General features: G+C 39.6%; 1 protein-coding gene across 4 annotated transcripts in view; it reads left to right on the forward strand.

Annotated features, from left to right (window-relative positions):
- The window catches only part of rimbp2b (RIMS binding protein 2b), a 75,982-nt gene that overhangs the window by 30,730 nt on the left and 33,110 nt on the right, over nucleotides 1-12,142 (forward strand). For 3 of the 4 annotated variants that reach the window (XM_068703102.1, XM_068703107.1, XM_068703111.1), the window contains exons 3-4: nucleotides 3,548-3,631; nucleotides 10,334-10,423. The gene's annotated coding sequence lies outside the window, so the exon portion shown is untranslated. Of the gene's footprint in view, nucleotides 1-3,547; nucleotides 3,632-10,333; nucleotides 10,424-12,142 lie in introns of those variants that run through there. The other variant, XM_068703097.1, reaches the window with a different exon arrangement.

A 12,142-nucleotide genomic window follows, 5' to 3' on the forward strand; every position in this document is an offset into this window, starting at 1 on the left:
GCTTGCTGATCCTATTGCTAACTGTCTTATAGAGTCTCACAGGTCAAGAAGTGAACTTGCTGATGCCTTTCATTTGAATGGATTCCTATGTATATGTATATTTATATATACATATATATATATACTGTATATATACAGTATATATATATATATGTATATATAGGAATCAAAACAAGCTGCGAGTGTTTCTGTGATAAAATTCAAGCATTCCTTACATCAGGGGTGTTTCTAGGATTCAAAGAAAGGGGGGGCTTAGCCCCAAGGGGAGGGACATATTTGCGCACGCAATTTTTTTTGGGGCCGCGGATATCCATTGTTTCAGACAGTTCATATATTGGTTCAATCAGAAAGAGTGATTTTGCTCTGTAGTTTTGCTTGCATTCAGTATATGATAACACAAGAGACAGAATTTCAGGGTCATAGTAAAATTTGACAACACAAATATGAACTTTTCTCAAATAAAGAGAGATAAATAATTTGACTGCTTGTACAGGAAAGACGGATAAACTAGCTTTCATATCTGCGTCATTCCCAAATCCTAATTCTTAAAGGGACCGCACACAATGGCTGGAGAATGGACCTGACAGTGTCAATTTTTGAGTTGTTTACTTGTTTTATTATGAGCAGAAGGGAATACAATTTTGATCAACATTTACATATATTTCGTGGTCCGTGTAGTTTTTACATACCAGTGATATTTTATGCTCATTTGGACACTATCACTGAGATAAAGATGAACTAGTTCAGTGTCAAATATACCATTAACTGATTATAAACAACATTCTATAGGGACTGATATTATTGTTTCAAAATACTAGAGAGATATATTAATGCAAAGAATAGAGAGATGTCGATAGTTAGTTCTTGTATTTCGAATTTGCTCGTTCACACTCTTGCTCACTGGAGACAGTTTCTAACGAAATAGCTAAGTTAGCTAGCTAGCTAGCTTAGTGTTAACATAGCCCACTACAATATTCCCTTTCATTTGCCTCAAGTAAACCTAAATATAAGCAGGTAACAATCGTTAACAACTACCTGTACTTACAATTTACATCATTTACTTTGAGCTAACGTTAAACTCCTTGGCTATAATCCTGGCTGTCGTTGACGAGAGACTTTACTTGGCAGAGTGAGAAAGCCAGCGCAGCAGCCTCCCCAAGGTCCTAGTGCCCGGTGTTTATATTGTTCAGTATGATGATATATTGATTGTAATTTGAAGAGAAAACATACAAACCAAAACGCACGCACATATGTAGCATGTTAGTGCTACATATGCACTAACATGCTACAAAAAAACATATATATATATTTTTTTTTAAAGCCAATAATGCCAAATTATTTGGGGGGGCTGAAGAACATTTTAGGGGGGCTTCAGCGCGCCCCTGCCTTACATGCAGCATGTATTGTGTGCCGCGGGATTCTGGTGGCTCCACTGATGCTTATTTTAGTCTTGCTCAGGGACACATGGTGCCAGGATACTGTGTGTGTGTGTGTGTGTGTGTGTGTGTGTGTGTGTGTGTGTGTGTGTGTGTGTGTGTGTGTATGCGTGCACTGGTAGCACACACTGACACAGATAAAATCCTATTTAATTCTATACGCTAATCTTGGAACATCCAGCTGCACTTTCACTCCCATCCATAGCAATGCTGCTCCTCGTACACTGATGGAGAGCTCAGTCTGCTGATAAACAGAGGATCTGGTTGGTGATGTAACAATTTTGTGTATTTTGTACTTTAAGAGCAGTGCAGTAGTTGGCTATGCATTAAATTAATGGCCATAAAGAAGGTGTGTACTCTCTGTTTAAATAGGTATACCCTTCACTACTGAATGCATCCCAGCTTTCCTGAAAGTGTTAACCAGGGCAGAACACACAGGCAGCTTTGACAAGGATATCCCATTTCTAGCTGTCTCCCTTGTGCTTCTTCTGAGAAGCCAGTGGTGGTGAATTGTCTGAACGCTGATAGACTAAACAAGTCATCCTCTGTGGAAACTGTGACAGACTTTAGTCATGTTCTGGCTCTAATCGCACATTGTGAAGAAAGCTCAACTTCTTTTCATTGTAATTCAGCTGTCAGCTCAGTTAAATGGCTGCTTGATGGAAACATAACAGGCTTTCAAAAACCTCAGAAGGGAATATTACTGTAGGTGTCAGCTAGGCACTGGTTGAACCTTATGCAATCAACAGTACATGTTTAAACCCTTTAGTTCCAGTTTATATATTGATATTAATTTGCATGGGAGAAAGAATATACCTATAGCACCTGTGCAGAAAAAGCACAGGTGAAATCAATAACATCAAGTAAGGCTGCATTTAGACGTATTCTGTATGTGCCCAAGCTCTGCTAGTGCATGTGCATTATTAGTTACACCTGTGCTTTTCCAGCTTTGACAAGTAATAGTGCAATCCATTGTACTTAGTAGTTTGCCAACATAAACACACCTGACGACACAGCAATGTGGCGGCGCAGTAATGAATTACCTTTTTACATCTTTTTTTAACTTAATGTAGTGTTTTATGTTGTGAATGATGCTGCAACAACGTATGTGAACAATATGTGAAAAAATGGGGAAAAAGACAGAGTTGTAAGTTAAAGGTGTTTGGAGTCTTTTTCATTATTCATCACAACGTAGCCATGATCTGTCACGTCAGTTGCCTCGATGGCTGCTTGATGGAAAGATAGCAAGCATTACAAAAAACGGCAATGGTATACAGTGTACAACCTATGCATTTAAGTTTGGCTTTTTTTGGGTGCTTTTTTCCTTTATATAATTGTGATAGTAAAGACAGGGATATGCAGCCAAGGGCCATAAGTTAGATTTGAACAGCGACCCCTGCGGTAAGGACTCAGCTTTGGTAAAAAAAATACGAAGTCTAGTTTCACATGGGAGAGAGGAGAGACCTTTTAAAAGTAGGCTCTTTGACATGTTACATTAGAAAAAGCACAGGTGTAGTCGGAGATGCCCTGTGGAGTTTTTGTGTAACATGGAACAGAGCTGTTGTTAATGTCATTAGGAACACCTGTGCTTTTTTTAAGTGGATATGTCTGCTTAACTAACACGTTGAACATGTTGAAAATAATACTAATAATATCAGCATGTTAGCATTGTGAGCAGAATGGTATTGATTGTAAACACCTCTGTGCCTAAATACAGCCGCACAGAGCCACTAGCACGGCTGTAGACTCTTAGTCATGTTAATTTACAACTTCTGTATGACTGGCCAAACTGAGTTAAGGCTTTTTAACAGATTTTGTTTAATCCTTTTCATAAAATTGTTCTGTACATCCTCAGCATTTAAACCTCAGAAATCATTCCAACCTCCTGTCTGTTTTCCGACGACAAAAGCATTTTGTAATATCTACTTGATTATCTCTGGAAATCTCTTCGTCTCTATGTTGCACACATGCAGTCACACCCCTAAATACTGTTGAAAAATGAAATGCTCCTCCTTCCTCTTTCTTTGCGTAGTTTCTCTGAGTTCTCTGAGGAAGCTTCTGTTCCTGACAAATCATAGCAGCTGTCCTCTGCTTTTTTATTCCCTCCCCAGGAGACTGAGATCAGCACCAGAAGGAAGGAGTGTGAAGCACTTGAGGCGGAGGTGAAGAAAAAGAATCAAACATGTCAGACTTTGGTAAGTGCTCCAAAAATATACCCTGGCCTCTGAGCGATAGGACAGAGGCTAAATTGATTTGTACCTGAGAGCCTCGCCGCTATCATCACACACAGATGTCCCCTGAGAAAATGAGTGGCGGTCTACTGTAATGATAGCTTGGTTCTCCGGCTGATGACTGAAATTGAAAAATGGGAGCAGTTAACTGAGAGTTGCACTATCTGTGGGTTGGGTTTTGTTAGCATGCGGAATACATTTTGAATGAGAGACATCTTTTGCAGCAGTAAGTGTCTGCAGTGTGTGATCATGCACAAACAATTCAGTGTATACTACTATGATGTAATTAAGGATACCACTGTGTACATCAGTGTTTTTCTCAGGCTGTGGCTATATTGGTTTCTTGCTTTTGTATACATATAGTTCATAGAGCTCTGTTCAACCCTGCTGTCATTTTAGTATCCAGTAGTACACCGCAGCATATATGTTTTTCAAGTAATGGTCACCACAGTTAAAGGTCAGTGATATGTTACACAAGTCTTGTATTTTCATATGGTGTTTGGTGCCTTTTTGAAGGACATTTTTTCATAGTGCCCCAGAAATGTCATCCTGCCTGCTGGAGTGGCCTTGACTCAGGACAAAAGTCAAAGAGAATGAAAAAAAAGATGAGGTGGAGAAAAGAAAGAACAAAACATGCTTCTTTTTTCTCATCTTGACGTTTTAGCTGTGTTATTTAAAAAAAAAAAGGCTTGTGCATTAGTGCCATGTTGGTCCTCTTTGCTCGTGATTTCTCATGATATGACAACATAATTCAAATTCAATATTGTTATCCACATGTTAATGTTAATTATAAGAACGTGGACTGACCAACTATAGCTGCAACATAACTTCTGGAGGTTTTGACCACTAGTGGTGCTGTAGAGCAGTGTTTTGATAGGCGCTGTATTTTTTTGTGCGTGTGTTCAGAACACAGGGGTGTCATTGTGCATGTTTTTGCTAACGGCAGACGGCTACAGTTGAGTCAACAGTGCCCCATAAAAGATAGTCACACACTAATACATCACTGAAGAAAAGAAGAAGACTGGAAGCTGGTGTAAATTATGCTGATGTTTCATGTATGGGGAAATGCATCTATTTCATCATCTATTATAGACTGAAGTGAAGTGCTGAGGACCAAATTTCTTCTAGTGCCCCATGGCCATCAGTGACAGAGTTTTCTTGTTGGTTAGAATTGTTAAACACTGTGGCTGTGTTGATGCTTGTGTTAAGAAGAGTTTGCCTGAAATGATGCAATGTATGCAGGTATCAATCCAAACGACTGTGTGTACTTTTATTGTTAATTGGTGCTGGGTATTTAAAGTTGGATCCAGGCTAAATGGTTACTTCAGTAAATGGTTACTGAAGTAACCACTTACCAACAGTGGCAATTATTACCTTGCTATGTTGTATTTATTTTAGTAGGCAGCGTACCTTGAATAAGAAGAGTCATCAGGCTCTATCAGTCTCTCACAGCAGGAGGACATTCGAGTTGTAAATCACAGCACAAATAAAGCTTAAGTGGATGGTTCTGGTCTGAGGGGTTTTATCGGGAGCCCCTCTAAGCAGAATAACTCATAATTTTTTATTATGTTATACCAAGATGGAGAGCTCTGTTCAGCTTCTGTTTAAGTTTATTCTAAAAGAGAAACGTCTTACTGCTGCGATGTTTCTGTAGTGGTTGTCAGGGTTGTTTCCCTGTGGACTCTGCGGCAACATGTATAAGTAAGTGAATTTAATTTCAGTTGAATTCACTAGAATTTTAGAGCATGTGTAAGTGTAGACATTTGTTGGCCTATACTCTGTGCTTTGGGAGTTGGAAAAACAATACAGGGAGTTGCTGCTTGATGAGTGTTGAAGTTTAACACTACATAAAAATAAAGCTCTTTACACAGGAATACTATTCTTTTGCATGCCCAGGCCTGTAGTTTCTCATTCATCCTAGTATTGAGTCCTCTCACGCATGCTTACTCATAATTTTCTGCTGTCACTGTCTGGGGCTGTCAATCATGTTCTCAGCTGTTCTCATCAGCTGGTCACATCCATCCATTCAGCGCAACGACACACCTACATTGTCAGTCTATCCTCTTGCTGCTGAATCTTTTAAACAAGATTCTGTCCCCATCACTGCCCAGTCGTCACAGATTCTTCATTTCATGCGCCTCATCAGCCAGCCAGTCTCAGCAGAATCATCAACCTCCACTAACACCAGTGTCTGAACTCCATAGTCCAATTTATCTTGCTGCTGCTCGGGCCAAAGACTTTCTGTCAAGACTTTATTATCACACCATCATAACATCTGTTATACTAAGCAGTTATCTTTGATTCACTCACTTGTCTCTCCTGATTGGAATGATACATGTTTGTAACCTGTAGAATCAGAAGTAGGCACAGAGTAGTGCAGATGGCCTGGAGTGAGGTTTTTCCTATGAAAGGCAGGAGCTGGAGGGATTCAACAGTAATTTAAATGGCACTGTTTGGACCAAACTATTTGAATTCATTTCCTCATGCCCCCAAGCCCTCTTCTTTAGATGAGCTGTCTTTGTGTGTGGCTTGCTGCCCCAAATATACACTCCATTAGGACAGTTTTCTTTTCTGCCCTCCTCTCACGTTCCCTGCCCACAGCAGCACTTCCCTCCTTGCCCATTGTCAGCCTGCTGAGTCCAGGGGAAGCTACCCAAAGGACAAACTGTCCCCAAATGGTGTGCAGAAATGGCAGGCTGGTCTCCACAGACTGCAGCACAGCTCTTATCTCCTCCCGCACTGAGCTCCGAGAACAGAGACCACAAACACAGACAAGACCAATGAACACTATTGTGAGGAGATGGCGAGTTGACAGTAATGTCTCTCCCTGTTTGGTCTTGACTGGCTTACCGCTCTGTCTCTCCTCTGTTTTTCTCCCTCTCAGGTTAAAGTAAAGAGTGCACATACAGAATTAGGTGCAGCTGTTATAGCGACTGGTGGATTTTATACACTCTATTTACCAAACACTGGCAGCACATAAGGGAATACATACATTCATTTTTCTTACAATTCCAGCTGCTATAGTCTCCTCATAGTGAGTTCAGCTGTCACGTATACAAACACTGAGTGAGAATGAGTGACAGTAAACACTGGCAAAACCATCTGGCACCTCCACCTTCCTGGGTGTCGGGTATATAACTACAGACCATCAGAGAAGTATGCCTCCGCTAGCATTTAAGGACTGTTACCATGGCAACAATCATCTGCTGTGCCAGCATCGCTTAAGTTTGTATCGTTGCTAATCGAAGATTAACATTGAGGCAGACAGCAGGCAGACTCGACAAGTCCTAAGACTGGACTGTGGAGCTGGGCTCTTAAATTTAGCCCAATAGCTAGTGTTCTTAGCTTAGCTTTCATTATGAGCTGTTTGTAAGGACAAGCACCTTCTGCCAGAGGCACCTCTTATTGCTTTGACACATGGAATGGATTATTCTGTATATACAAAAGCAAAAATGTCAAAAATCTATTTCAAGATTGACTCTTTCCTCTTGCAACTCGCCAGTCACCAAATGTATTTATAAAAGGTTTACTCCATATAATATTCCTTTACCAATGTCGTCAATATTTCAAGCAGCCAGGGTACAGAAGGGCGAGGTTCAGAGCCACCTGTAATGTGTATACATTTAGTCCTTAGATTAGATGTTCTGGATAAAGAAACCGCAAGAGTCAGGCTGAAAAGGTTTAGCAGAACATTTGTGCAACAGTGATAGTATTTGCCATCTATACTGAACAAGAAGAGCAAATGATGCTGCTAAAACTGAGTCTACAGAGCAGAGAGTAAGTGGGTGAAATGTTTGCTTTGCTCCCGTGTTAAGTGGCCGAGTTGATTCATCTGTCAGGCTTGTCGAAATTAAACACGGCACACCAGGCTGAGTCAGATAACGTCTGGACAAAACACACAACTGCCTCTGCACTGCTCTTAAACACAGGAGTGACCCTTGTTCTCTGCCTCAGGCTTAATAATAGTGTGTTATTCATGAATCTATCCTGGCACACAACATATGTAAAAGACTGTTTATCTCTACACAATCATGTGTTGATTGTATCTTTGTAGTATTACAAATTACAAATAGTATATTACAGTAAATAACATCCATGTTGGTCCACATATTTTAAAAATATTTTTTCTCTCAAAGGCATTACAAATCATTAATCAAACACAATTCTGTGTATATTTTACAGCATGTGTACATTGATGTTAGCTGTTAAACAAATCTCAAATGGTAAATCACACCTCAGCTGACCTCAGCTGAATAATGTTGGAGGCAGCTCAATATAGGCCACAATGTATTCTGCACGGGATTCTCTCCAGCACTGGGCTCGCAGGCTCTCCACAAAAACGTGTCTTGCCAAGGGATTATGACGTATACTGATCTGTTTAAAGCGTTAACACGTTGACAATGCAGGACAAAGAAACAGCTGATTCTCTGTGTTCAAGACAATTTGGTTTGCATCACTACGTGTGCTGTCGCATCCAAATTCCCAAAAAAGGATTTTAAATGAGGATGGCAGACGGCGTTGAAATGCTTAAATCAACAACAAGCTTTAATTTCAAAAGTACTTCAGTCCACTGTTCTCCTCAGTGTGTTTTTAGTAGCTATTCGTCCTTCAGTGTGAACACCTGGAGGCTTAGCCAGCCCACATTAGCTCCGAATTGAAGGATCAATGGATATGAATAGGAATGCCAATGCAATCTAGTGCTCATACGGGAAGCATTAAAATTGACTGGACACAATTGATGCAGGTTGAAATGCCAATTTTTTTTTTTGGGGACGTGACAAAAATGAAATTAATGGAAAAGCAGCAGATTTCAGATATGACTTTGGTCTTCAGGCTGTTGTTTACTTGTCACTGCTTGTCCTTGGCAGGATTTCTCCTCCATGATGTGCATCTCTATATAGTTGTGTTCATGCAGCATGTGTCCATATAAGAATTTATGATTATTAATAATATTATTAGAAGTGGTGTTTAGTAGCAGTAGTGTTAGTAATAGTAATAGTAGCAGTAATATTTATTGGTATATCCTGTAGATAGTAATGCATGAATGTTTGTGAATTTCACAGCTCTCCCAAATTAACACATTTCCTTCATTTATACAAGTAATATGAGCACAGGGCAGTATAATGTCTGTAACTGCCCTGACAGTACAGCATTGCCTATGTATTGTATATACTAAATTATATAATGTTGATAGGTTTCTCTAATTTGCAGTGCTGTTCATAGTCTAACATTCTCATTAAAGAACTAATAGCAATGTCAGAACATGTAAATACCAATTTTATTGTGCATTTATCTAGTGACTATGTTCTCATTGTAATTTTGTTATAATATCTTATAATTCTGCATACAAATGTTGACAAAGCTGCAATTACTTTATTGTATCACCAACTTTGTGACCATGCTTGGTCTGGTGTCAGATCTCTCTCTCTCTCTCTCTCTCTCTCTCTCTCTCTCTCTCTCTCTCTCTCTCTCTCTCTCTCTCTATATATATATATATATGTGTATATATGTATGTATGTATATATATATATATATATATATATATATATATATGTATGTGTATATATGTATGTATGTATATATATATATATATATATATATATGTATGTATGTATGTATGTATGTATGTATGTATGTATATATATATATATATATATATATATATATATATATATCCACCGCAGGTATTTTGAGTTGCACAGGTGTTACTAACGGCACTAACGCTGGCTGTGTTGTATTAAAGTGTCCACGTGACAGTGAGCCAGCATGAAACTGAAGCCGATACATGTAATTGAAAATGTGTTCTGTGCAAAAGGTTTATTGCTTTGACCAGCCCCTAATTATTGATGTGCATTTACCAGACATGTTGATTTTACAATGCGTTATTAGCATCACGACAACCCAGTCTGTTATGTGCACCCTTGCATGTATTTTTGTATATCTCATCTCCTGTCTCCATTTGTCCTCTGAAACATCCTTCATAAGTAAAACATAAGGGGGAAGGAGCAGGCTCACCCACACTAGCCATTAAGAAACACCGCATTTACAGTAAATTTGTCATGCATGAGCCAGTTGGTTTCTTAGCTCCTGACAAGAACAACACTTGGCCTACATGCTGCTGTAGCTGCAGTGAATTGCACATCTCAGGGAACTCTTCAGTTGACACTGCTAATTGCATCCACGGCATGCCTCACGACTGTTGATTGAATGTAATTAAGTTTTCCTCCTCTGCAATGAAGGCTTTTTTTTTACCCTCAGCTCAACACTTGGAAAGTGAATGGGGAAAGGAAGCTTTTTGTGTATGTGTGTGAAGAAGAAGAAGAAGAAGAAGAAGATGACGAAGAAGAAGAAGAAGAAGAAGAAGAAGAAGAAGAAGAAGAAGAAGAAGAAGAAGAAGAAGAAGAAGAATTTCATGATTTCTTATTACATCTATTCCAGTATGTTTAAAACGTTGACATAAACGCTAGTATTATGACATTATTATTGTTCTACTGTAGAGGCTAAAATGGCAGCTTCTAGAACGTAGAGAACCTGGAGCAGTCTCCTCAGATGAATAATGCATTAGCTATCGCTAACAGCATTCTGGGTTTGACTGCTGTGCTCTGGTCTAATCACGGTGACTTTTTGGGTTCTCAATACTGTTTTATTTCTGCTTCTTTTGTTTAGGAGAATGAGCTTCAAGATTTCCTCCAAGAGAACAAACACTTGAACCTCCAGTTGTTCAACAATAGCCACAAGGCATCTGAGTATGAGAAGGTAAGATGCGAAAAGGTCTTTTGACTTTTTGACTTTATACTCTATACATCTCGGTGCAGCTCGATTCCCAATTGTAATAATTTTAAGCTCATATCTGCCCTGAGAGCACACTAAACACAGGGTTTAAGCCATGCTGGCGGCATGGCTCTATGGATGACAATGTTGGTCGGTCTGTCTGTGTGTCGGTTAACCACTTTTGTCCAGACACCATGGCAACTATTGGAGGCATTGACATTCATTGTTGCTAGAATATGAATACTAGTGACTTTGGTGATCCCCTGACTTTTTTTGTAGGGCTACTATGAAATATCTATATTATTCCATATAGACAACTGTTGGATGAATTGTGACTTTTCCTTGAGCTCCACGAAGAGGTTTTGAATGACAAGTGTTGACAAATATTGGATGGCTTGCCATGAAATGTGGTATAGACATCAATATTCGTCTCAGGATGAATTGCCCTAGCTTTGGTGATCTCTTAACTTTTCATATAGCGCCACCATCAGGTCAAAATTGTATTTTTTTCAATACTTGCAAAACATTGTGTTTGGTACTATTGAGCAAAAGTTAACATGCTAACAGACTAAACACCTTAAACCTGGTAAAGATATACGCATTGTCATTTTAAGCATGTTAGCATAGTTACATTAGCATTGTGCTCAAAGCACCGCAGTGCCTTAGATCAGCCTCAGAGAGCTGCTAGTGTGTCTGTGGACTCTCAGTCTTGTTTCTTCATAGGCTACATGCTCCCTGGTCTTTACATTAACACACTGTAATTTGACCATATAAATGAAAGCAACAAGCCACCAATTCTATTCGAACACCCTCACTTTCCTTTTAGCCCCTTCAGAGCTGATAACACAAAGTTAAAGTAGATCAACAAACAAAGAGCACCAGGGCTCTCTCTATGGACAGGAAGGCAATTTCCTGAAGAAGATGATTGGCAGGTAGTTGCTGTTGGATTGAAGAAGGGTGGGATGCTGGTTATTGACGTCTTATCAGGATTTGGGTGGCTCTTTGAGCAGCTATACTGAACTGTTATCACTCTGACGGATATGAGAGCAGCACTCTGCAGGGCAGTGCGGATATTAGCCCTCGCTTACACCCCCTTGTTTTGATCTCTATCGTCACTAAATGAACTGGGAGGGGCTGCAAATGGCACTTCCCTCCGGCCATAATAGACTATTGACCTGCTTCGGCTGAATCCAATATGGTTTTGTTCGATCTGTCTACATTAGGTCTGACAGTCGCTGCTATCCATGCGGACAGTTTTTGCTTTGTAAAGAAAGGCGGTTCAGAGGCAGACTCACTGGTTTCTGTTTGTGTTTTGCTTTGCTGGTGTTTGTTGAAACGCCCTCCTCAAGGAATCATTAGTCATTGATGGCTGCTCTGAGGAAGGGGTTTTGCCACATTACGGCAGCAGGAACTAGTCATCATGCTGCCGATAAGGGGCCTTTAAAAAGCTGATTGAAAAATTCTGCCTCTTAAGTAATACAACTCCAATGGTCTGTGGTATGATGATATGTAGAAATACAAATGGTCACATTTTTCATGTTGTTCATAATGGCAGTACAGACCTCATTGGTGTTGAATTGGTGTACAGTATTATTTTAATGTGCAATTGCTTAAGTCAATTGAAAGCTCAGTCTTTGGTTAACTGTGAAGCATGAATTATTAATTAATGTTTTTGGTCTACAGCCATGGGAGTCAGTGAATTAT

The sequence above is a fragment of the Cebidichthys violaceus genome, unplaced genomic scaffold, assembly GCF_023349555.1.
Source record: "Cebidichthys violaceus isolate CVI_PGR_0920_01 unplaced genomic scaffold, fCebVio1.0.p SCAF_9, whole genome shotgun sequence".
Classification (NCBI taxonomy): Eukaryota; Metazoa; Chordata; class Actinopteri; order Perciformes; family Stichaeidae; genus Cebidichthys; species Cebidichthys violaceus.